Below are 26,965 nucleotides of genomic sequence, written 5' to 3'. Positions count from 1 at the left end.
CGTGACCATGTTCTCGCCATAGCTGGGCCTGCCAAGAAGTCTGCATCGTGGAGAACAGGACTGACAGTAATGAAAAATGAGCTGTTGAGAATCAGAAGTACCTTGAATAGAAATTACTTTGTTTCCCAATGTGGGCAAAATCGGCTTAATGGTCTCTGAAAACACCAAATAAAGAGGGAAATAATTGCTTCATCTTGTTGGGGGTACTGATCTCTGAAATTGGATAAAATAAAACAGAGGAATCAGCTTGTTTTACCATCATCATCATCATGTTGAAAATGAGTGAAAGAATACTGACAAAGGAATGGAACGCTCACAATCTACAGAAGTCAACCTATTAACTTCAGACACAGATATTCTTTCTACTTAAATTAATATTAAAAATATTATTTTTAAAATGAAATTAACTCCAATGTATCTGTGAACTACCTGTCATATCCCATTGAACTATTGATTATAGCATGACTAGGAGAACATAAGGATTTATAATCATATGAAAAGTGAAAATGAGAAAAAAAATTTTTTTGGTAAATGTTGCTGTAATGACTGCAATTATATCCTACCACAATGAACAGATTTAATTATAATGAACTTGAGATAAATCATTTGCAATATTACAATTCCATCATGGGTCTGCTTTAAAGTAAGTCAACTTACCACTGACACTGACAAGGAAAAAATGTTTTATTTATACCACTTGAGATGATATCTTTGAAACTTTAATATCAGTAGTTAATATATTTAGAAAATATTAAAAATAAAAACTAGAAGAAATGACATGCAATTTCAAAAAAAGCACAATAATTTCAAAATCTCTATAGGTTAACAAGAAAAACTGGTCAACTCATCATTTGGCTTAATATTTCATTGACTATACATAATAGTCTTTTACAAAACAATAGAAGGTCAGATTGCATTATCTGCATTTGCTTTATACCCTAGTCTTCCAAACAAGCTTAAAAGCACTTTCTGGGAGGGAAGTATGTCTTCTCTTTATTTTTAGAGCCCAGCCATATTCACTACAATAATATTTAGTACAATGCTTCAGGCATTGAGATAGTTCACTCACTAGTAAAAACCAAAATTAGACTTTGCTTTGTATTTTCTGAGTTTTATACCCAGAAAGGCCTCCTGAGTTTAGCTCAAATAAACCCTTAAAAATTTTAATGAGAACAAATTAGTTTTACAAATGCACAGACAGATTGAACATAAAATCAACTGTCTTTGGGGACATCATTTCCACAGACACATAATTAATTTTACCCATGAAATACAATATAAATAATGCACATTCACATTTTTAACATTTTGACATGAACGTGCAGACACATTTGATTCATTCTACCTGACAACCTAGAACCATCCAATCAAATGTAAGCTTTTTATTACAGAGAAATCAAGTCTCTAATTAGGACTGGCGCTCCACCCATCATCTTCCTATCATCACCATTGCAGCTTGTGCTTCTGACAGCCTAAAAAAAAAAGAAAGAAAGAAAGAAAAAAGAAGCAGGATAGGAAAAATAACAAGGATAAAAATATAAAAATGACTATTTTTTTGAAAAAGAAGAATTTATGTGGTAAAAGTGTGATTAAAACAATAAATTCTATAAATTTCAACAGACAAACATATATGGTCAGCCACAAACAACTTGAATTGTTTGAAAAGGAAAATTTGCACTTCTCTGAACCCATAGCCAGTAATCCGTTTTATTTGTTTATTTTTAAAGATTTTATTTGTTTATTTGACAGATAGACAGTGAGAGAGGAAACACCAGCAGGGGGGGAGTGGGAGAGGGAGAAGCAGGCTTCCCGCTGAGCAGGGAGCCCGATGCGGAGCTCGATCCCAGGACCTGGAACCATGACCTGAGCTGAAGGCAGATGCTTAACGACTGAGCCACCGAGGCACCTGCCAGTAATCTGTTTTAATTATTATTTTATGAAACAACTTCCTAGCCTCTGTTTTCCTAGGTTAGACCTCTCTTCTAAATTTCCGGTTACTGCCAGTGCTCCCCCAAATACCTCTAACTCTCTTAATTTATGTATTTTTTTGACACCTAAAAATTCAGCATGCCAAAACGGAAATCATCCTGGACTCTCCTCAGTCAAGAAATGGCACCACCTTCTTCCCATACAACTACTCTTGAAACTTTAAAGTCCTCTGTAATCCATTCACTCAGCTGCCAACCTGAGGATATTCCACTTCTGCCATATTGTTTTTTGTTTGTTCTCCTCTATCTGCGTCCACTGACACTGCCCCCCGTTCTGTGTCCTTATCATCTATTCTCTAGATTAGCCATGGCTTTTTAACCACTGAAGATGGAGATGAAGTTCCCCCACCCAACCCCACCATAAATCTCAGTGAGAACACCGATGAGGTTATACCTTCCCTTATGATTCTTCCCTGTGCCCTGAGAAAGTGCTTCCAAAAACTGTCTTGTGTGTGCAAGACCAAGCTAAGAGATATTTAATGAAAAATGAGGAAGGGGTGGGGTCATTTTAGAAGACCATCCTGACAAACTCGTCCACTTTGTTACAGACCTTAAGAGCTTTAATGTGAGGATGAGCGCTGGCAGTCTCCTAGAAGGAAGAGATAAGGCTCAGTGGTTCCTAAACTTTATTTGGTCACCAAATCCATTGTTTCAAGTGGACTTACTAGTGTTTAATGGAACACATTTTGGAATGTTCCATTTAGGTTGGCTTGTAAGATTGACTCTAAGCTCTTTAATGTAAAAATTTTCTCTTAAGTCACAGATCAATAGAATTCTAGATCCATTCAAGATGAGTCTAGAAGAAAGACGGGAAGATTTCAACAGATAAATTCAGGGAAGGAAACATTACAGAGATAAAAGTAAAGACTTAGACATAGAGAAGTATGCCTGTCTTAAGGAAATAGTAATCATCAGCAAGGGTGTTCACTACCTTTGTGCCTGTTTTTTAGATTGTAGATTTTTTTTACATCACAGAATATTGGAATAGGACTTTGGAGGAAAAGAAGGACCTGGGTCAATTCTTCTAAACTGAATGGAGTATCTGCCCCTTTGAGGTAGATCTCCACCACTAGTTCAAGTACAAACTTTAAGATAATTCAAGTAAATATGGGATTTTAGCTTAAGAATGACTTGGAAACTTGTTTCATGAGATGGAATAGGAATATATTGACATATCAAAATATAGAATAAAATTTTAATACCAAGCAACATGCACAATGGGCTTCCTTCGCCCTCCACTTCTGACCTTCATCCATTTTGTCCCATCCCAATCCCAATCCTAGGAGTGTGCTTGGTATTTGGGGTCAGGCATGTCAGAGCATGTTCCTGCATTCCTTGGTACGTGAGATAAGTAAAATAGTCGAAGTCCCAGAAACAGAAAGTGGAATGGTGGTTACCAGGGTCTTAGGGAGGGGGAAATGGACAGTTGTTGTTCTGTTCTACAAGGTGAATAAGTTCTAGACATCTGCTCTACAATATCGTGCCTATAGTTAATGCTGTATTGTGCACTGAAAATTTTGTGAAGAAGGTATATCTCATATTCAGGGTTCTTACCAGAATAAACAACATAAAATTAAAAAGTTGGAATAATTTTTTGCATTTAAGTTCAAAATAGCTGTACATCCAAATGACAGAGTCACTTGCATCAAATAAACTGCCTGAAAGTAGTAGCTTCATAATGTCAGTTACTCTTAGTTCTTCCATCTCCCATTTTGTCCTAGGGACAATCATGATTGTAGTTAAACCTGAAAGCCTACCACGTGTCAGGCACCCTGGCTAACTCAGTGCGCACCTTATCTCATTCAGTCTTCTCACTGGACGTTACTTTACAAAGAAGACTGAAGCACAGAGTAGTTGCATAGTTTGCTTGGGGTCTTGTATGTGGTGAGTGGTGTGGTTAAGATGGAACCACACTGACTCTAGAGCTCATACCCTCCACCTTGAGGAGATAATATTTTCTGTCTGTGTCTTGAGTGATCATTCCACATACCTGAGCCCAATCTTTCAATAACAAAATAGGGCTTATTTTGCCCACACAGGACATCATTTATACATGCTTTCCGGGTGATAGAAAGGCAGAGACTAGTAATAATGAAAGATGCAACCAGTCACAGTCGGGAACTGTCAGCCCCAGTGACTTGGCATTGCTTCAGATAGCTGGTCCCAACTCACACCAGCGTACATATGCAATGAGCTGAGGATGATGTCTGTAGCAAATGTCTGCACATCAATCCCACTTACTAATTCTTCTACAATTTCCTAAAAGGTAGAAATATCTAATTCGATTCCCATAGCAGCTGATTAGTTCTTCTTCTGGAAAAACAGAAATAGAGTCAATACTTTTTCTCTAAGGTAGAGATTCATTTAATGTAACCATTCGGAGTGCCCTTTATCCCTGTGTTTCTGGCTAAACAGCTGCTGTAAGTCATGGTCCCGAACTTGTTAACTTTGATTTAATCAGAGAGAGAGAAACACTGGAAGTGAAGAGGGATCAGAGAGGACTGCAGGAGGAAATTCCCCACCGTGTAGGACACACAAATTCTACGAAATTCTTATGGCAAGTAGCCTTCAGAATGACAGAAGAGCTCTAATTTCAATGATTCGACATGCAATACTTTGTGTCGGGGGCAAGTTCCGTTGGGGTCCTAGCTCACCTAACTGTCTGGCTTAGGGATATTCCAGCAGACTACTCTGAGAGCACACTCCTCAGTAAAGTGTTTGTTCCAGTTTTTATTTGTTTTCCTTCCAAACCAAGAGAGGTTAAGCTGAAACTCCGAGAGAGGCAAATAACGTGTTTGCACACATAACAGATGAATATCTGCACATTTAGAATCTTCTTACACATAAGTGTTTGGAAAATTAAGGAACAAACATTTAGGAAAAGTAGCTCGAAACCAGACAAACATTCGAGCAAGGTCAACACGTTAGTGTCTCTATAATGCCATTTGTTTAATAGACAAGAGATGGTTGATGCAGCTTTGTGGTCATTCTGGAGCCCTCCACTTGTCTTTCTTAGCTGCCAATAGGGATGGGTCAGATTCGGTACATTGCTGCCGCTTCCAGATGCGTGGTGGTGTTCGCGAAATAGTAAGAGTCTTCTGTGAGGAAAACATTGGGATGCCAAGGAGAGGGAGATGAGAACACCCCGTGGTGCACCAAAGGGCTGTTATTCAGTCAGTGCCCCGAGTAGGACGTGGCAAATCAAGCAAGCCTGGCATTTATGGTTGTGGAGTAAAATAATGCCTGAGTTTTTAGCCTTGCTTATCCAAATGCCCAGATTGCTTTTTGATGAGGTGGTAAGGGAATATCCTTGATTTCATTTAGCTATGATTAAGGCCTTTGGCAAAATGCTAGATGTTAACACATCTAGCACCTATGAGGAAGACGGAATTACGATTTCCTCATGGCTGACTGTACTAGCTTCAAATTCCCAATGGCGTCTATTTTTCTCCATAAGCCTTTATAAGCTTCATTACTTTAGACCCTTTATTATTGCCTGAAATCCTAGGCTAACTCTAGTTCCTCAGGCCATATTAAGACTTATTTCAAACGCCTGTTGTTAGAAGGCATGCATCACTATTATACGGGCCCATTCACGCCACTATGGTTAACGCTGAGTTGCAGTTTCTATTTAAAAACAAAAACAAAACACTATCCTTGTTCAAGCCGCCACAGCAAACTACCATAGACTGGGTGGCTTGTACACCACAGACATCCATTTTCTGCGGTTCTGGAGCTGGAAGTCCGAGATCAGGGAGCAGCGTGGTTCCGTCCTGGCAAGAACTCTTCCAGGCTGCAGACCGCCATGTTCTCCTCATGTCCACCTGGCCTGGGGCCGAGGGAGGAAAGACGCTCTCTGGTGACCAATTCTAATTAGCTCTAACAAGTCTTAATAGCATCCCACTGGGGGATAAGGTCTCAACATAGGAACTGGAGCTGGACGTGAACATTCAGTCCATGACAATCATACAAGATAGTGTCCAACTGCAAATTGGGTCACACAGACTTTTTTAAGTCTGGGATTACTGGATGTAATTACTGCAGACATTAAGATACTAAGAGGGGAAAAGACCACTGAATGTAGAAACGTAAGATGAATAACCAAACTAACTAAAATCTGTCTGCTTTTTATTATCACCATGAACTGACAATTCTAAACAACGTCAGTGATGAAATATACCTCCCTGAGGGGGGCGGAAATATTCTGTTGGTCTACGTTCCAAATGGTTGCTGTGGTTACCAGTGAAGGTTAATAAGATATATGTAAGCTACAAATGAACCCATTTTTATTACTCTCTTTTTAACAAACATCATGGTCTACATGGAATTTACATTTGGGGAATTCCCAATTATACAGTTATTCCATGAACAGGTGGGACTGGAGTAGCAACTCTGAACCATACAGCTTACTTTGGACTCGGTTTAAATATTCTCTGTTCTGCATATGCTGCATTTAAGCAATACATATGAAACAGCAAATAACACGGTGACGGTAAAGACTAAGAAAATGAATTGAGTTACTTCAGTTTTGTCATTCTATGTGACCATTTGGAGGTCTTTTTATTTGTGTTGACATTTTGATACTGTGAAGTACTTTCAAGTATGTATACCTCAGTGAGGTATAAGATTTTTGTTCAGTAAGTGCAAATTTTAGTACAAGCAGAAAATATTCAGAGAAGATTTGAACATTGTCTTTCAAATCAAAAATGAGTCTTCCTTTATAATTGTTAATCATTGTTTTAAAACTAAAAAACGAACCAAGAAAATGAAATGTTTCATCAGTCGTATGATTTGGTAGTTGTCTAAACTGTTGTGTAGAGAAGCACCTATTAGAAAGTGATCTGCTCAGGGTGTCAAATTCAAATACACTAGGGATGCCATTGTATTCAGTGTTTTTCAAAGTATTGAGTTTGACAAGGTGAATCTCCTTCACTGCAGGGAAAACCTTAAGCTCCATTCTAGCTAATACTGATTGTGATAAATTAACCTAAAGGTATGGGGAGAGTTTGTGCTAATGAAATTTGATACTGCATTTCCAAACTGATTTCTGCAAACATTACATGTCTCCCTGGCAGGAAGACCTCTTGGCAATGAAGCCATTTTGTGATCTGAGAAGTGGTATCTTGTCTCTTATCTTCGATCTAAAACACTATTGGGATCTGACACAAGCTAGACTCAATTAGGCACCACAGCATCTCAATAAGGGTGACTTCCTAGGCAATGTGCAAATTGCTTCATTCCCTAGGCATCCAGATCTCCATCTGTAAAATGGGGGCTGTGATATTTGTTACTGCCACACTTCAACTGCTGTCAGGGGCTCCTGAACAAATTTCTCTACACTGACTTTGGTCCCTTAAAATTAGACACGTTTGTGTAAGTATCAAACTGAGCAGCTTATGAAAAATAGTTTCTTAGGAAGGTGTGAATGTGAAAGAAATATGATTCCTCACTCCTTTGGTTATCCAAATGATTAGAATGACTCGAAATTAGTAAAGTAAGATTTTATCTCTGGACAGATCAAGAGTTTGAAATGAATTTTTAATCTTGTAAAGATTAAAAGACATTTCATCCTTGATCTTCTGTTCATCCAATGCCACACACTCTTTCTGGGAAATACTCTCATAGTTTTAGTTATCAACTGTATGCTGAGGACTCTTAAATCTTTATCTTCAGTCTGGATCTGTCCACTGAATTTTAGACACATAGACACACACACACACACCTGCAAGGCATCTCCTCCTGGTGATCTACAGGCACTTAAGTCAGCCAAAACTATTTTCATTATCTTTCCTCTGTATTTATTCTTCTAGTGTTTTTTCAAGTTTCCAAGACCAGCTGGCCCATCTATCAGGACAGAGCTCAGACTCACAATGGAGAACTTCCCCTTCTACCTAGTCAGTGGCTGCATCTTACAACTTTACCTCACCAAGATCAAGTGTCTCCAGATCCTTCTCTCTTTCCTTTCCTGCTATCACGATCCTCTTTCCGTGTCCACCTAATACCTCACCTGGATCATTGCGGTCAACCAGTGACAGGCTCTCTTGCCTTCCATCTTGTGCTCCTCAAACTCAAGTCAAAAACACTCTAGAATTATCTGTCTACACCCAGATTTAATCATGATATTCTCCTAACACTCTCACTTCTCATTGCCCAAAGCAACTTTTCTCAAAAGAGGTAGCACCTGCTTGTCTGGAAATGTGTGTGTGAATTTCTGGCTGTCACAATGATGGGGACAAAAGGATATCACAGTCCTGGAGCCCAAGGTCCCAGATATTTTGTGACACATGAGATATTTTGCCCATAGACACAAAGTACTTGTAAGTTTTAGTATATGCTGGTATTTCGGTATATGCAGTAATGCATCTACTTTGCACTTTGCTTTCTTCTGAAAGATAGCACATGTTATTGAACATTTTAGGAAATCATGTCACCGTGATGTTCTCATGGCATCTGAGTCATCAGTATGATACACCTGCACAAGTCTGTGTTTGGAGGTGTCACACATCCCATTATCCTATGTTTCATTTATGCAGCTCAGTGTCATCATGTTTCTTAATGATGTTAAATTCAAACATTTACATCCTTAAATACATATTATTTTATCATAATTTTTCTTGTACATTTTCTTCATATTATGGTAAAAGCATTATATTGATTTTTTTTTAAATTAAGGTTGCAGATAGTTTATAGGATCTGCAGATTTCAACACAGTAAATGGGGCATTAGTCAACATCCATTGTAAGTAGCAGGGACTGTGCCTGGTAGGGATGAGAACCTTTGTCTTACTGGATGAAGTCCAAGCCATTCATGAAGGCAAACAGTGCCCTCCCCGTTCAGCCACCTCTTTCTCCAGGTCCATCTCTTATCAACAGCCAGCCCCAGTAATACCAACCTCTAATAACTCTCCAATACACAATATTGTCTCTCACTATGTGCATTCACTTATGATTTTTGTTGCCTAGAATAGCTTTCCTCCTGATTTTACTTGGCTAACTTCCACTCCACCATTGAGACATGATCTCAATGGGGCACCAGCGCATGCTGGACTGATTGCACATGGTCCCATAAAGCAGGCTGAATGTGCTTCTCTCCCAATACACTGTGAGTCCATTGAGAGTGGTCTTTGTTCGTCGTCTTGGGGTCACCAGTGCCCATGCTGTGCCTCACAGGTAGGAGGGGTATACGTGCTGAACATATGTATGGGTGCGCACGTGGATGAGTGAGTAAATATGTGAACAAATGTGAACTCCTATCAGGAAAAACAAAATAACAATAAGGAATCTCTCATGTAATAGAGCAATGGATGCAGCAGTCTCCTCAGTATATTCAAACTGACAAACCCTATCCCACCAGATCCAGCCATGTCTTTCCAGAAGCTTGGCAAAAACAGGCAGTATCAATGGGGTGCAGATTCAGAGCAAGCTGAAGACACACACAATGGTCCTTACGTCAAACTTCTATTTATTCTGCAGCCTGAACCTTCTAAAATAAAACAATTATGGGGGCGCCTGGGTGGCTCAGTTGGTTAGGCGACTGCCTTCGGCTCAGGTCATGATCCTGGAGTCCCGGGATCGAGTCCTGCATCAGGCTCCCTGCTCAGCGGGGAGCCTGCTTCTCCCTCTGACCCTCCCCCCTCTCATGTACTCTCTCTCTCTCATTCTCGCTCTCTCAAATAAATAAATAAATAAATCTTTAAAAATAAAAAAATTAAAAATAAATAAAATAATATAAAACAATTATGTTTGAAAATGATGCCATCACCACTGTCTAAGCCATATTTAACATTAACTGTCCAGACAACCTCAGTCAGGTTGGGTTTGTGAAACGCATAGACCGCATTAACATGGAAGTGGTCCTCTTGTGGCATCTGAAAGACAGTTCTACTCAAACTATGTGTCATCATGACTCCAAACTGCTGTGTGCAAAAAAAGAGCCAGTGAAAGAGCCAAGAAGGAGACAGAACCAAGAAATTGAGGGTAAGAAGAACAACTTCCTATGATGTCCCCCAAATATAAGCTGCAGAAGAAGCCACCCAATGGACAGTGATAAGGAATCTCTCTCTCACAGACAAGGCCTTGTGTAAATTGGGTGCCATCAGCTGTGTAGACATGACACTCCAAGTTAATCAGTTCAAACATTTAATAAAAAACAACCTGTATACCTTGTTTTCAACTGTTAATTTTATTTAACTTATTTAGAACACCATCACTATAAAGTCAAAACTTTACTATGGTCAGTTACCTAGGAACTCATCCACAGATAAACAAACAAAAAAAATCAACCTCAACTCAAGGAAGCCATGCATAAATCTTAGGACAGATTAGAACAAATAGAAGGTTGCCACTACCAGGAAAACACCTAAGATAGATTTTCCCCCAACAGTGGATAAAATGATACTAGCTTAACAATGAGAAAATTTGGTGGAGTGTTTTATTTGAGTATCATGCAGGTCAGACGATACCACTGATATGCAAAATTCTCTCATTTCAACCCTGAATTTCATTTATATATTATGTAAACAGGGATTGAAGAACAGGAACTTCACATAATAACTGCTAATCAAATACTTTCCTGTGACTAGTATGGATTATACATCATGCATTGAACCTTCTTTCATAGAGTGTAAATGCACACATACCCAGAGAAATTTGGGGTGTAAGGTCAAGTCAGTAATATTGACCTTAATTTCCTATAAAACACAAGAGCAAAACAGAGGACAAGAGATTTGACCCAGGACACAGAGAAGACCATGGCAACTGCAAGGATGAGAAGTAAAATATTATCAACTTTTTACTCTTTTAATCAACTATATTCATTTGAGAACACAAGCAACATTTAGGAATATTATTTAAATAAGTAAAGAATCATTTGGTCTAAAATTAATTTGAGTATATTGTCATAGAAAAACAACTTTCTCATTTGAAGCAAGTTTGAGAATTAAAAGCAGAATCCAAACGGTTTCTGAGATACTCAGTCTTAAAATTAATGCAAAAAAATCAAAACTAAATTATCTTTTCAGTCTTATGAAATTAAATACAGAAAGTATTATACATTTTAAAACATTGCAAATAAAGAAGATTTATGATTTTTTTAGAGAATTTCTTCACTGAATTATAGTTAGATTGGTAGGAAAAATGTGTTTGCAAGGTAGACATTGATCAAAGAGAGAGAGGTTTGGGGAAAGAGCCAGAACAAACCCCTCAGAATTCTCAAGGTGGTCAATAGAATGGGATAGGCAACTTGTGCTAACGATTTCAAAGCCAACTGGCTAATGAAAGGGGATGGGTAAAGACAGCAGGATATTCTGCCTTAGGTTACCAAATGAGCTATACTGCATGCCCCCCAAATTCATATGTTGAAGTCTTAAGCCCCAGTTCCTCAAACTATGACTGTGTTTGGAGAAAGGGCCTTTAAAGAAGTAATGAAGATAAAATGAGATCATGAAGGTGGGGCCTTATCCAATATGACTGGTGTCCTTGTAAGAAGAAGAGATGAAGACGTAGACAAGCATGTGAGCAGAAGAAAGACCACACGAGGACACAGCAAGACATTAGAAATCTGAAGGCCTCAAAAGAAACCAACTTTGTTGGGGTTTCCAGCCTCCAGAGCTGCGAGAAAATAAATTTCTGCTGTTTGAGTCACCATGTTTGTGGTGTTTGTTATAGCAGCATTATCTAACTAATACGCCTGGTTTGACATAAGCTCAGTCAGATCCAATATGAATGAAACTCGTGATACAATGCTTTAGACTCCTGGTTCTCGGAAACAGCAACTGGTCAAGTAAAAGTATTACTTGAATCAGTGTGACAGAATGTCTACAAATGAGACTTTCTTTTATTGTAAAATTATTTAATATTGTCAAAACTAGTATAATGCTTGATTTTATTTTAAAGTAATGTTTGTAAGTTGGCTAATGTGCAATATTATCTGTAATCCAAAATATTAATAGTATGACTTTCATTTAAAAATTTCTAGAAATGTCAGAGCCTCAAGAAAGTATGGATATTTTAGGGTGCCTGGGTGGCTTAGATGGTTAAGCGTCTGCCTTCGGCTCAGGTCATGATCCTAGGGTCCTGGGATCAAGTCCCACATCAGGCTCCCTGCTAGGTGGGGAGCCTGCTTCTCCCTCTGCCTCTGCCTCTCTCTGACTTTCATGAATAAATAAATAAAACATTAAAAAAGAAGAAGGTATGGATATTTTAGATATGCATCTTTCTATTCATATATACTCAATCCCAGATTCTCTCTGTTCTCTGAAATCTATTCTATAATGGCAAAATTCTTGCAGATCCTTGTCCACCCCAGGGATAAAATGTATAAGGATCAGAGAGAGGCCTGGAACCTTGCTCAAAGTTAATATAAACAATAGTTGTCATCATGTTATCAGCAGTAAAGGCACTTAATATATGTTCTAATATTAAATACTGAATATTTACAACTACCCCCAAAAGAAAATACAAACCCCAACAAATAATTGTTGAAATGGTATTATTTTTTATAAATTTAGTTATATAAAATATTTTTCTAAAATTTATTGTTCTTGTTTCTTTAAAATTTATTTACTGTGTTCACAAGAATATTTTCAATTATGTATATGTGGTTTGCACTGTATTTCTATGGGATAGTGCTGATCTAGAAAACTGGGTTTCAGGTTCAGGTTGAAGGGCAATGAAAATTGACAGGAAGGGGGAAGGAAAGGGACAGTTTTGGAAGAATGAAGCCTTTCCTTGAATCTAAATAAGAAACTGAAGTTTGAAAGGAAAGAGGGAGGATGCTTATCAGAAGAGCATGGAAATCGATTCTGGGAAGGTTGCCCAAGAACAGAGAGGGCCATCTGTCCTGGACTTGAGTGAGTGGATCTATGAAGGGCACTGTTTGTGAACCCAAGAACTGTGCAGGTGCTCAGAGGTGACCCAACACTCCTTTGATCAAAGACCTTCCTTAACTGCCCTCTGATACAATGCCACCCATATTTTCCATTGGCATCTAGTGGGACTTCATTGCCAGCATCAAGCATATCAGTATATACTTCCCAGTAGTAGGGACACTTATTTGTGTTGTAAAATTTGGCTCAGTCTTCCCGCACACCAGATTTTGTGATGTTATAAAGAAGGTGATGGCCCTAGATGACTGTTTGCTTGATGGCAGGAAGTTATCCCCACATGTACTGGCAGCAGATAAGAACTGAGAAAATCAGCAGTCCCTGATTGGTGAAAGACCTAGTGACACCCCAACTATATAATCCCTCAGGGCTACCCTCATTCACACCATGAGTATGTCAATATGACTTCCAACGTACTGAACGTAAGAGGCGTTCCTATGTCTCTAACCAGTACACTCTAAAGCCCAGAGATTTGGCTTTACTCCTGTCACTTCTCCATTGGACCACTGCTAAAATGAGAATGAACATAACTTCTCAAAGTCAGGATTGCTTGAAAGGTGAAGATGTTTCCTCACTATGCTTCTCCCCGTCTCCTGTAGGGCCAGCCATTGCCCTTTTTGATGGTAGGGATGATACCTGATATTTATATTCCTTACAATACTTATCCTAATGCCCATTGCCAATGTGATGCCCCATACACATTTGCAGAATTTAACTGTCATGTAGACAAACCTAATTTCAAACCGCTGGTTTTGCTCAGCAAATTCCCAACCTCTACTTTAACATGGAGAATAGCAGAGTATTAATACAGACAAGGACCCAGAGAAAGCATCACTCTTTACACTTGAAGTAGTCAAGGTTTCCTTGCAGAAAACAACTCTAGTGCCTACATCTCTGTACCTTTTGCAGGGAACACTCCTTGCTCTTTACCTTAAAAAGTAACTGTCAGTCTAGCTGATATTTGCCTGGTCAGCCAATAAGTAGCTGAGCTACAGGCCAGCACTGCCATTTTCACCCCACTTAGGACAGCAGAAAGTTAATCTGGCAGGTAGATTCTAAGCTACAGAACAGGGATTCTCAGCCTCGGCACTATTGAAATTTGGGGCCAAAGAGTTCTTTGTTGGGGAAGATTTCCAGTGCACCGGAAGCTGCTAAGCAGCATCCTTGCCCTCTATCCACTAAATACCAGTAGCATCCCCAGTTTTGACAATCAGAAATGCCTCCAGACATTGCCAAATACCCACTGAGTAATGAAATCACCCCCTAGTTGAAAAACACTGCAGCAGAGAAAGACAAGGTATAAAAGGAAGGTATTTTCTTGCACCATGATCTGAAAAAGGACATGAAATTGGTAAAAGGCAGACAGTCACTAAGCAATGGGACATTATCACACAGATACTCTGCTCTTTAAAATAACTCTATCAGAGCAAATTATAAGATTGGAAAAAATAATGACACCATATGGGGGAATCAGTCAAGCAACGGGTTACTTTGACCCACGTTGGAGCTAAGTAAGGAATGAAGTTAACGCAGGGTAACTTGATGATGCTTTTGCGCTCATCAAGAGTCCATGGGCTTCAAGAAAAAAAGAACTAAAACTCATGCACTTTGGATTCATGATAAAATTGGATCAGCTCAGTTCAAACAGTCCTGCCCATACTTTATGATTTAAATGCACACAAAGTTTCAAAGACCTAAATGCACAGCCAATTTATTTATAGTACTTTATAGAATAGAAACCCAAACATTGCAAATTCTGCTTCTGGTTCATGACTGTAAATGAATTCCAGAGTTTCAAACTTTGGGCAAAAATCGTAGGTTACTACTGCCAGAGCTTAGAAATCCTTTGCATACTCTACAGCAACTTCTTACAGTACACATCGTCTCCTTCTTTTTTAGGAACTACTTGAACAAATTCACCCGCCTTCTTACAAGTCCCTGGAGCCACTGTTTTCAGGGCTTGACCTGCCAACTGGAAAATGTTAGTCATTTCTCCCCCATTGTACTAGGTTCTTAATAATATTGAACTGTAAGGCATAATTTGTAATTCCAGGTTATGAGTCCAAATGACGTGTGAAAAATACCCAACACTTATGATTGGGACCCCCTACTAAATTTGCGTAGCCTAGTGCAAAATGAAAGTGCGTGGTCCTTTGTTCAGAAAGTATTAAACATTTCAGGAAGGTGGCAGCTGAGCATTAAACCAAGCCTGGGCCCCCAGCCTGGGAGGATGCTGTGTACCTGCATAGATCTCAGACCCTGCCGATGACCCTGAGGCCGCTCACCACTGATCTTCTGTGCAGCCTTGGGGAGGTCCCTTAACATCTGTGCATTATCCCCTACCCCAAATGAAAACATGGAAAATGGCCCCTTCTTAATCCAAATATGATGACTGTTAGTAAAATCTGTTACTTTCTTTTATTTATTTATTTATTTATTTATTTATTTATTTATTTATTTGAGAGAGAGAGAGAGAGAAACAGCATGAGAGGGGAGAGGGTCAGAGGGAGAAGCAGGCTCCCCACTGAGCCGGGAGCCCGATGTAGGACTCGATCCCAGGACTCCAGGATCATGACCCGAGCCAAAGGCAGTCGCTTAACCAACTGAGCCACCCAGGCGCCCCTAAAATCTGTTACTTTCATCCTCTTGCATTTGGCATGCGAGACTCTGAGGGCTGAGCTAGAATATTCATGAACCTATATTCAAACCATTTTCATTTCTGCCCAAATTCACTTCTACCTGGCTTACATTAATTTTCCCTTCGAATAAAGGAAGACTTAAATGGGGTGTCTACACCATCAATGTATTAGACCTATAAAGTAATGAGAGCATACTGTGGAGGCCACAGAGGAAAACCCCGCCTCATTGTGCAGCAGGGCATAGACAGATATCATTATTTTTTGGAGTCAAGGATTTCTTTGCTGGTGAGTGTTTTTATCAGGGAGAAGAATATGACTGAGAATTGAGAGGGGCCCCTATCATGTGGTTTTTCTGTAAAAAGCCTGCTTGGAACAAGTATAGTAGCAGTCATCAGCTAAAGAGTATGATATTATGTGAGCTTGTGGGGTTGACAAGGATAGTATCAGAATTTAGAATGCATGCATTCCTGAACTGAGGGAGGGAACGCTACCCAAGGCTCTCTTTGCTGTTTTATATACACCCCTTTATGGGGACCTAAGAACTAGAATTTAGGTCTGCTATAAAGTCTCTGCCATCCCTAAGCATGGATATGGTCTTAACCAGCTCAGGTTACTGTAACAAAACACTATTCACTCGGTGTTTATGCAAGAGCCATTTATTTCTCATGCCTCTGGAGGCTGTAAGTCTGACATCATGGTCCCGACAGGGGTGGGCTGGTGAGTGCCTTCTCCTGGCAGAGCAGGGATGTTCTGCTCTCTTCTCATAAGGACACTAATCCCACCATGGGGGCTCTTCCCTCATGACCTCATCTAACCTGGATCATCTCCCAGAGGCCCCACCTTCTAAGACCATCACACTGAGGGGTAGGATTTCAAAATATGAATTTTGGGAGGGCACAAGCATTCAGTCCATTACAGTGATTATCCAGAGGGAATTAGGCTTCTCCCTGTAATACTTTGGGAGGAGTCTCTCAGGAAGGTCAGGGATGTTGGTGCCATTTGTAAATGGGAGTCTAAGCAAGTGGACACAATCTGACCAAGGGAAGAGGCAGAGGTGTGTGCTGAACCTCGGCGGGAAGGATGGCAGGAGGTTGCTATGATTTCGGAATATTCAACCTCACCTGTCCCTTTCATTGGGTTCTGAAGAGTATGTGGAGCTAGCTGTCCTCCAAGAGATGCGGGTGCTGTTCAAAGTGGAATATCTCAGGCAATGTTCCTGGGCAGCACCCGCGGGAGCCATAAGTAAACACCAGCCTGGGGCAAAGGGTAATCAAGAATCACTCTTGAGAAGAAACTGAGGTCTATCTACTCACTATACTGGAGAGGGTCAAATTGCTGTCCGATGCTATCCCCCCCATAACTATGTCCCACCAGGAAACTTGTGGGGCTGCAGGCATAGCTATCCAGAGGAGCAAACTGGAAATGTGAAGCTAATTAGAATTTGGGGGGGGGGCAGGGAGATGGGTGTTTTTGCGTTTATTGTTCCAACCATTTTGTTTCGTGCTCATTTTTCTATAATACTCCTTAGGTCAGAGAAAGATTTTTCCACTTACTATCAGATGATGAAAGAGCATCGTGATATTAAAAGTGTGACTTGACCAGACATGTGTCACAGAGGCTGGTCCGGCATCTCAAAGCATCAATCCATCTCACACAGAGGTCGATGGACAGGCCCATCCCTCAGAGCACGTGAAGGCTGCTGATGACCGCGTGGCCTGCTTGATTTGTATTAGTGCTCTGAGTCATATTGATTCCTGAGACATACCTCCCTAGATTAACTCTCCCAGCAAACAGTACATTTGCCCCTTATTCTGTGAACACATATGAGATAAAAACATAATCACAAAATTAGAAAATATTAAAACTGACAGGTCCTTTCAAATTTTACCTCTCAATATCTATTTTTATTAAAAAAAAAATGGATGGAGACCCAATGGCCAATGGGTTTTAAAGGACCACACAAATATTAAGTGGCAGATCAGAAACCAAAATCCAAATATTCCTTCAATCCAATATACTTCCCAGATCCTAGAACTCAGAGCCCTAAATATTGTAAATAATCTTAATGCAGTACTGTTTTATGTTTCAAAACTGGTGCTTTCCCAGATTTCTTCATTTCAATATTCCATGAAAAATCACTGATAGATAAAATAGGTGGGAAACAATGCTTTTGATGCTCTTTCCCTCAGTCATAGGATCATGCCAATTCGCCTTCTCTGAATTTTCCAAATCTCTCTCTCATTTTCATGACCACCATCTTAGTACAGGTATTTCTCATCTTACCACTTTGCCCCTCTCCACAGTCTCCAGAGTGAACACTATCCTTTGTGTAAGACACAGCCGTGGCTCCCCTCACATGGTGTCCCACTCTCATGTCCAAGCTGGCTGCCTCTTTAGCCTCACCGCCCCCACAACCCAACAGTATACATTCCAGTGTAAATGTGTGGTCCGCTAGACACAGGAAGGTTCTAGCCTTGGCTCATTGTGTCCCTCCTCTTCATCTTGTCCTTTACTTCATCAACTGCTTTTCATTCCTTCAGAAAGTCTGTGCTGCCTATGGGCCTCCCCAGTGTGTGCCGTCTCACTTATATGCTCCCAGAACACCTCATCTGCCTGTCAACCTCGTCTGGCAATCATTGATTTCTGAACTGTCCTTCCACCGAGGTACACGGGTATGCCGCCTGCCATCTGTATCAGTGCTCTATTTCTGCCATCTGATCTAACACCAGATGGATACTAGGACCATGTAGAAACATGCCTGGAACAATGGACATTTTCATTAAAAAAAAAATCTTTTTAATGAATAAAAATGAGAAACCATATTTTTAAACCAAATACAAAAATCCCCATTTGTACTCTTAGAGAAATATTCTCAACTTAATGTATTTTAATAGTTTCAGGCCACAAAACTGTATGTTTTCTTTATTGCTTTTTCTCTAGATTCATTGAAATATGATTGTCAAATAAAATTGTATATAATTAAGTTATACAACATGATGCTTTTGTTTTGTTTCCTTAAAGTGCATACATATACACTGGGAAATGATTATTGCAATCAAGCTAATTAACATATCCGTCACTTCACATAATTACCTTTTCTGTGGTGAGACCATTTATGATTTACTCTCTAGCAAATTTCAAGCATATAGTTGACAGTTTTGTCAACTATAGTTACTATGTTGTACATTAGATCCCCTGAACTTATTCATCTTATAATCGAAAGTTTGGACCCCTTGACTGGTATCTCCCCATTTCCCCATCCCCCATCCCCTGGCAAATACCATTCTACTCTCTGGTTCTATGAGTTTGACTTTATTATAGATTCCGCACATAAGTGAGATCATGCAGTATTTGTCTTTCTGTGTCTGGCTTATTTCACTTAGCATAATGTCCTCTAGGTTCATCCATGTTATTAGAATGTCAGCAGGATTTCCTTCATTCTTTATTGCTGAATAATATTCCATTGCATAAACGTATATCTATACCTTTTCTCTATACATTCATGCATCCGCAGACACTTAGGCTGTTTCCCTGTATTGGCTATTGTGAATACTGTTGCTAAACATGGGAGTGCAGATATCGCTTGAGATCCCAATTTCATGTCCTTTGGATATAGAGCCAGAAGTGGGATTTCTGCATCACACGATAATTCTATTTTAATTTTTTAAGGAACTTCCATACTGTTTTCCATAGTAGCTGTGCCAATTTACATTCCCACCAACAGTGCACAGGGCTCCCTTTTCTCCACATCCTCAAGAACACCTGTTATCTCTTGTCATTTTTATAATATCCATTCTAGCAGCTGTGAGGTGATATCTCACTGCAGTTAGGAAGTTGTATTTTTAATTGAAATTAAAGTTTTCTATACATATTAATAAGCACATTCTGGGTTCCTTATTTTGTTTCAATTCAATTTTGTTTCACCTGAAAAAAAATAAGGTTATATTTGGACAGTTGCAAATACAGTACTAAACTTTCTGCCCGACACTATCGAGAAACTGCAAAAGGAAATTATACTAGGAGAGCAATTTTATGGCAGCAAAGTGTTCACAGTCCATGATATCTGCTCATTCTTCCAATTCGAGTGAGCAGAAAAGCTATTTTACCAAAGGATAATTATAAAATGAATTTCTTATCATTGTCCTATACTTCACCAGTTTTGATAATCACACACAAAAATACCTTCTGGTAATAAGAGAAGGATAAAAGTAACAAAAGATTTTGTGTAAAGGACATTTACTTTTCTAAGTTTTTCCTAGAAAAAAAAATGCAGTCCTTCGATTTCTTCATCTTTTCTATTCAGGTGTTAGAATAAAAAGCAGTACAATGATCAAATAACCTCCCACTTCCTTACGGTCTCCTTTCACATTTCTCCTGGGGCTCTCCATATAATGGCCAATACACTCTGGAGACTATGGGTGATGACAAAGCAGGGAAAGTCCTTTAGAATAAAAGTAAAGCTGGTACTATTCTCTGATGCAGTAGCATGAAAGCAAGTGCAATTTAGATGGCAAAATTGTTCAGAATCTAAAAATACTATTCTGAAAATTAAAGAAATTGTAAGGACTGTACACTCATAAGTGTTGGTTGAACGAATCCACTTTTGAAAACCATTTTCAAAAGCTATATAAGTTCTACTTAAATGGGTTGTAAGTATTATATTCTAGGCACAGAGAATCATTTATAAGTTGTTTCGAGAACCAACTTCTAGAAAATTAAAAATGGGTTTAAGGAATACATTTAGTGTCTGTTAGAAATTTAGAGATTCAAGCTTCAGAACAAGTGAAAACCAATACAATTGGCATAAATTTCCATAAGGAAAACTCTCTAAGAAATAAAGGTCTTAAAAGCCAGTCATGTCCTTCACCTTTTGTCTCTATAGGAGGCAGAATATACAGAGGTCCCAAGTGGGTGTGGAGCAAATTTGACCTAAGGCTTATCTGAGGAGTAGCAGAAAATAATTCTAAGAAAATGGTATTTTAGTGGCCAGAGTTTTAACATTATAAACAAGGAACAAATTATGGAAGGAAGACATCAGAAAAAAAAAATTCAGTTAAATCTTCTCTAACCCTATAAAAAAATAAGCTTTAGTTTGGGAATATATGAGTTAAACCATTAAACACATCAAGGTAGGTTAGTACTCACCCTATTTTATTTTTCCAAAGCTCATTCTAAATATCACTGTTTTTTACAGATAACACCAAGAAATTATATGTTTTGATACCTACAAAATTTTATCTTTGTCACTTTCTTTGGTTAAAGTTTTTTGTTATTAATTATTATGCTATATTGTTAATTATATTATGCTATATAAAATAGGAATTCCTTTGTTTATTTGACACTGATTTCTTTTTTTTTTTTACTATCAAGGGAAACCCTCATGAATAAAGGTTTACCCTTCAAACTCAGAGCAGATAGACATTGAGGTTAAGATGGAGAGTCAGTGATCTGTGCCTAGGATGGTGAGCGTGTGTGTGTGTGTGTGTGTTTCAACCCTTTGTTTATACACAGACTCTCCTTTCTCATTCCAGAGTGAGCTCATCTTTCCTGGCTATTTTCTTACTCACAAGCAGCCCAGTTTCTTCTGGTTTGCAACTAGCTGGCAACAGTAAACAAGCCAGCAATGAGATACTTATTTAATATAACTGCACGTGTTTCCTGGGAATATTTGGGGCAAGGAAATGGTGAACCAGGATAAAGCCACATGGCAGGGAGGTGTCATGGCAAAGGCTTCAGTAGGGTTCAGCCAGCTGGGAGACTACAAAGGGCAGGTCACTTGGGGGCACATGTGTCCCCACCCCTGTTGGGGAGGATCCAACCTGGCCCATAAAGCCAAAGATCTGGTTGGCACAGGGGTGGCCGTTAAACTCAGCTAAAAGTTAGGCTTATTGTGCTGATACTGTCAATTAAGACTCCTCTCCCAAAATAATTTGGCAAACAGAATGAATGCAAATCAGTCTTCTAGCAGCTAACTATTAGACAGTTTTACCACCCACTCCCGTGTGCTGCTATTTCAGAGCTCAGAGGCAGAGGGAGGCCGTTGGAGGATTATATAACGCTAATTGTGTAGACAGGCTATAATTCCGGAGGTTTCTACCTTCATCCTTAGAACCATTTCCATAGTCAGCTCATGAGAAAGCAATAAAGTGGCCCACAAATAATGGGGTGATAAGATTACTTCATAAGGAAGAAAAAGAGAGAAGCTTTCATTTACTTTTATACGTTTTACTTTCTTCATAGTTACACCTATAGTTTAAGAAAATTCATATTGAATCTGCCATTAGATGACCCCAGTAGCAATTTGACTGTGGCCTGCACGTTCTGGGTAGGTTCACCCACACACAAGCTCTGATTTCTGTCCCACACTTACTGCTGTAAGCCATTGCCTTCGTGGCTGAAGAACATGCTCACCCCTCCAAACACCCAAAAGCAGGTTGCTGGAATGCCTAACTACCTTCCAATCTGTATATATGACCCCAAGCTCCTTGCTGGAAGGACTGTATTTTTGTATCCACTTTGAGGATTTAATATACTAGATCATAATAGTGAAAAAGAACTGTTGTGAAACAACAATAGAACAAATTCAATTAGGAGTAAAAACCAGCCTATTTGTTTACAAAACATTCAAGATGTTGATGAACATATTGACACCAACCAGGTAATCAAATTTATACAAGATAAAGCTTCTTTCCTCCCAAAAGGGCCACAAATTTAACACTTACTTCAAAGTGAAAAGCTGGGCTGGAAAGCCAGCTGTATAGCTTTGAATTCATGTATTTGCCTTTTTTAAGCATGGGACTCTGCAATAAACAAGACAGATAAGACCCTTCATGGATTACATGTTCAAATGTTGGCAGCAGGAACAGAGAGAACAGAAAAATACTTCATTATGGAATAGAATGACAGTGATAGCTCTGATGAAGGCAACAAGAACCAGAGCGAGAAACCGATGGACCAGGAAGCAGGTGGGTGCCTGGCAAAGGCGATTTGGAGAAGGTTGCCTCTGAGCTGAGATCTGAATGTGGGGAGGCAGCAAGACTTACGAGCATCTTTGGGGAGCACTGCCAGCTGAAGAGCCATAGAGCCGGGGCTCTGACAAAGAACACAGGCCACGTCATGTGCTCCAGGAGCATCCAGAGGGCCAATGTGGCGGATGAAGCAAGTGAAGACAATGGCGGTATGAGATGGAGCTGGAGGGCCAGACCCACAGGCCCATGTAGGGCCTTGCAAGCTCTAGTAAGGAGTTCAGAACTTTTCCCAAGTGTGATGGAAAGCCACTGGGGGCCTCTGAGCAGGAGAATAAGATCCAATGTAGGCTTCAAACAGATCATTCCTTACCGTGTGTCTGTGCCCTAATCTCTTCTTACAAGACAACCAATTACATTGGATTAGAGCCCACCCTAATGACCTCATTTTACCTTAATTACTCTTTTAAAGGCCTTTTCTTCAAATACAATCGCATCCTGAGGTTCTGGGGGTTAGGACTTCTACATAGACATTCCAAGGGGACACAACTCAGCCCATGATATGGGATCCGCAGAGTTCGGATGAGAGACAATCATGCCTGAACTAAGGTGTTGCCATGGAGGTGATAAGAAGAATCCTCATTTAGAACATGTTTAGAGATAATTCTGATCGGCTTTGCTGGTGCTTGGATGCGTTGTGTGAACAGATGACTTCAAGACTGGGGCTGTGGCAACTGTTAATGGCAGAGAAAACGTGGAGAAGGATCATGTTGTGGAGCAGGGATTGATGGAGGATAAACCCCAAGTTCTGATCTGGACGTGTCGACTCTGAGATGCTAAGGCAGCCGTCTGGAGTCTGGAGGTGGGTGGAGGGCTGGGAAGCAGATGGGCTAGAGATAGACGTTTGTGATTCATGGGGTGATAGATCATGACTCAAACCAGGGGACCACATGAGGTCCCTCAGGCGGCTGATGTCACTCAAGAAGAGGACTGAGCACTGCTGCCTTGGAGGATTCAGCTACTTGGAGAGCAGGAAGAGGAGGTAGGACCATCAAAGAAGACTGAGAGGTGAGGAACACCCAGGAGAGAGGAAGAAAGAAATCAAAGGAGTTGTGGTGCCCTGGGAGCTGAGTGAAAAAAAAGTCCCAAGAATGAATGTAGGGTGAGCTGTGTCCAAGGCTGCTGACATTGAATAAAAGAAAGTGTGGTTTGTCAACGTGGACCCTGTGATTTGAGTAGGGAAAGATGAAAGCTGTCTAAGTATTTTTACACACTGTGTGCATTGGAAAACTTTCAGAACCATGGGGCCTTTATACATTTCTATCACCTCACCTTTTAGATCAACCCTGAAAAGAGAGTTCTGAATGCCCACCGACAGTCCAAGCCATCACTGTGTGCAGGGGTCTCTACGTAAGCAGGAGTCAACAGAATCCCACACAGAACCCCAGAGCTCAACTGTGGTAGTGGTTACACAGGGTGATCCTAGAGGAAGCCGGGGCTCCTTAAAGGGAGGGGGTGAACAAAGAAAGAGGAGTTATTATCTACCTGCACATTTCAAAGATTGGGACTAAAGGGGAGTAGAGCCGAGTTTGATCATCAGACAGTCACGCCCTGGAGCGTGCAAGCAGCCCAGGTTTTACGTCTGTGGACAGCACCCAATGTACTTCATAAAGGTCCTTGATGACCAAGTCCTGACGATAAAACAGTTAAAGGAGCAGAGATCTCTTTTATTGTACTCACGTAAAAAGTACTGCACCATTCTTCCTGACCTCCTTTAAGGCAAACAATGGCAATGACAGAAGCCATTTTTAACTTTTTATTCGGGTTTGTTTTTTTATGGATATACAGGGGATTGCAAAAAAATGTACATGGAGGGCCTATGCACCCCACCCCCAACCTCTGCCAATAAAAACATCTTGCATAACTATATTGCAGTGTAGACTTTCTCTCCAAGTCAAGAAACTGGCATTGATACAATCCATAGAATGTGCGCAGATTTCACCATTTATACATGCACTCCTGTGTTTGTAAGTCCATGCAGTTTCATCCCATGTATCACTCTGTGTAACCACACCACAACAGAGGTACTTTCTCTTGTCACCCACAACACATCCTCTCATCACCCCTTTAGAGTCACACCCTTCCCCTTCCCCCACCATCCCTAACTCCTGGCAACTGCTAATGTGTTCTTTACGTCTAAAATTGTTATTTCGTGAGTGTTTCATCAGTGAAATCCTGCAGTATGTGTCCTTTTGAGACTGACTTTCTCCACTCAGCATAATTTCCTTGCATTTCATCAGAGCAACGATCAACTGCTAATTCCTTTTTATTACTGAATAGTATTCCACGGTTTGCGTAACTGTTTACCCATTGGACATTTGGGCTGTTGGCCATTATGAATAAAGCTGATACAAACATTTGTGTCCAGTTTCCTGCATGAAGATGAGCCTCCATTTCCCTATGATAAATGTTACCAAAGTGCAGCTGCTAGGTCACATGCTAACTCATTGATTCATTCTGAAGGGAACTGCTGATGCAGAATCCACTGTTAATAATATCTCACTAAATAGAAGCTGATTTTGTGGTGCTACCCTTTTCCTTTTTCTGCCTCCTAAATATTTCTTTCCAACCTCTGCAATCCTAAATTAGTTACCCTGCCTCAACTTGTGCCTTGACTATTGCGAGAGCCTGCTAATTATTTCCCTGTCTTTAGTCTTTCCTTGTCCAACAGTGGGAAAAATATCTGGAAATGGACTTCAAGAGAAAGGAGTGATATAAACCTGCCAGTCCCTAATGTAACATTGAGAGCCACAGCTCATCTCTCCAACTTCGATCTCACCATCCTGCCCCAATCTCCTACACTTGCTCTCTAAATTGGATCACTCAGACATTCTTTTGATTCTTTAGCAGGGCATGTTTTCTCTCATCACTGTGCAATTGTGTATACTATTCCTTCTTCCCAGAACACCTTCTTCTCCCACTTACTGCACTTTCTACCAACTCATTTGATAACTCTTATTGATCTCCCAACTGACAGCTTCCTCTGGGAAGCCTTCTCTCTGACCCCTAAATTTAGGTCAAATGACTCTTCTATGCCCCATAGAACCTCAGACTACAGTCCTTCTTAGAGTTTAAGTGCCTGTCTATGCGTCAGTGTCTTCCACTAGACCTGCACTCCCCCAAGCGGCAGTTACTACCCACAGGTGACTATTGGGCACTTGATATATGGCTAATCCAAATCAAGATGTGCTGGCTGTGTATACACCAGGAGACATCAGCAAGATGGCTGAATAAGATGTCCCTCATCGTATCACCCTCTCAACAACAGCAATCTAGCATCTACCCACAGACAAAAGTGCCTTTGTGAAAACTGTGAGAGTCAACACCATAGGGCAACAGAGCCAGAAAGAGTCTTGCCCACCGTGTGTCTGGTAATCTTGGTCCCAGCTGTGGACTATGCAGTGGTCTGTGAACTGATCCCAGACACTCTTAGCTGTGGTCCAAGGGTCCCTGGAGAATAATGGCTTAGACAATCACCCACAGATAAGAGAGCCTTTGTGGAAATCCAGTCCAGTCAAAAAGTTCCAGCACAAGATTATAGCTAAAAATTCTGAGTTTGAACACACTGGGGAGAAGAAGACCAACAGTCTGACTTCCATGCCACCCCTCCTCCAAGGAGGTGGAGTTCAGTGCCATGAGAGCCCTTATCGGTCCATGACTTCTCCCATGTGGAAAAATGAGATCATGTGAGTGAGTGACTAGCTTCCTGAGCTGTGGAATGCTGCCAAAGAGGCACATTTCTCTTTCTGCCCCATCCAGAGTACTGAGTCATGAGCTGCACAACTCGAGGAGGAGGAGGGTGGGAGTGAGTAGCTGGGAGAAGAGCCAAAAAACAATTAAAAAGATGGTATTGGTAAATCTGTATCTATTGGTAATTACTCTAAGTGTAATGGATTATATTCTCCAATATAACAAAATAAAGTGGCTGGATGGACAAAAAAATAAGACCCAACTAAATGTTTCCTACAAGAAATTCACTTCTGCTTTAAGGATACATACACATTGAAAGTGAAGAGACAGAAAAAGATGTAGTAGGCAAGTAGAAGCCAAAACGGTAGCTATACTTATATCAGACAAAATAGATTAATTCATAATAACAAGAGACCAAAATGGTCATTATATGATGATAAAGCAGTCAATTCATTAAGAAGATATAAAAATCATAAATGCATATATAACCAACATCAGGGAACCTAAATATATTAAGCAAATACTAACAAATCTGAAGGGAAAAATAGGCAACAATACAATCATCGTAGGGGACTTCAATACCCACTTTCAATGATAGATAGATCATCCAGACAGAAAGTCAATGAAGAAATGTTGAACTTCAACTATACTTTAGACCAAATGGACCTAACAGGTATCTACAGAACACTCCATCCAATAGCAGCAGAATACACATTCTTCTCAAGTGCACAAGGCACATTC

Source organism: Leptonychotes weddellii, chromosome 13 (assembly GCF_054177405.1).
Source record: "Leptonychotes weddellii isolate Sample4059 chromosome 13, ASM5417740v2, whole genome shotgun sequence".
NCBI classification, from domain to species: Eukaryota; Metazoa; Chordata; class Mammalia; order Carnivora; family Phocidae; genus Leptonychotes; species Leptonychotes weddellii.
The sequence above is the reverse complement of the archived record's forward strand: the minus strand, read 5'-3'. Positions refer to the sequence as shown.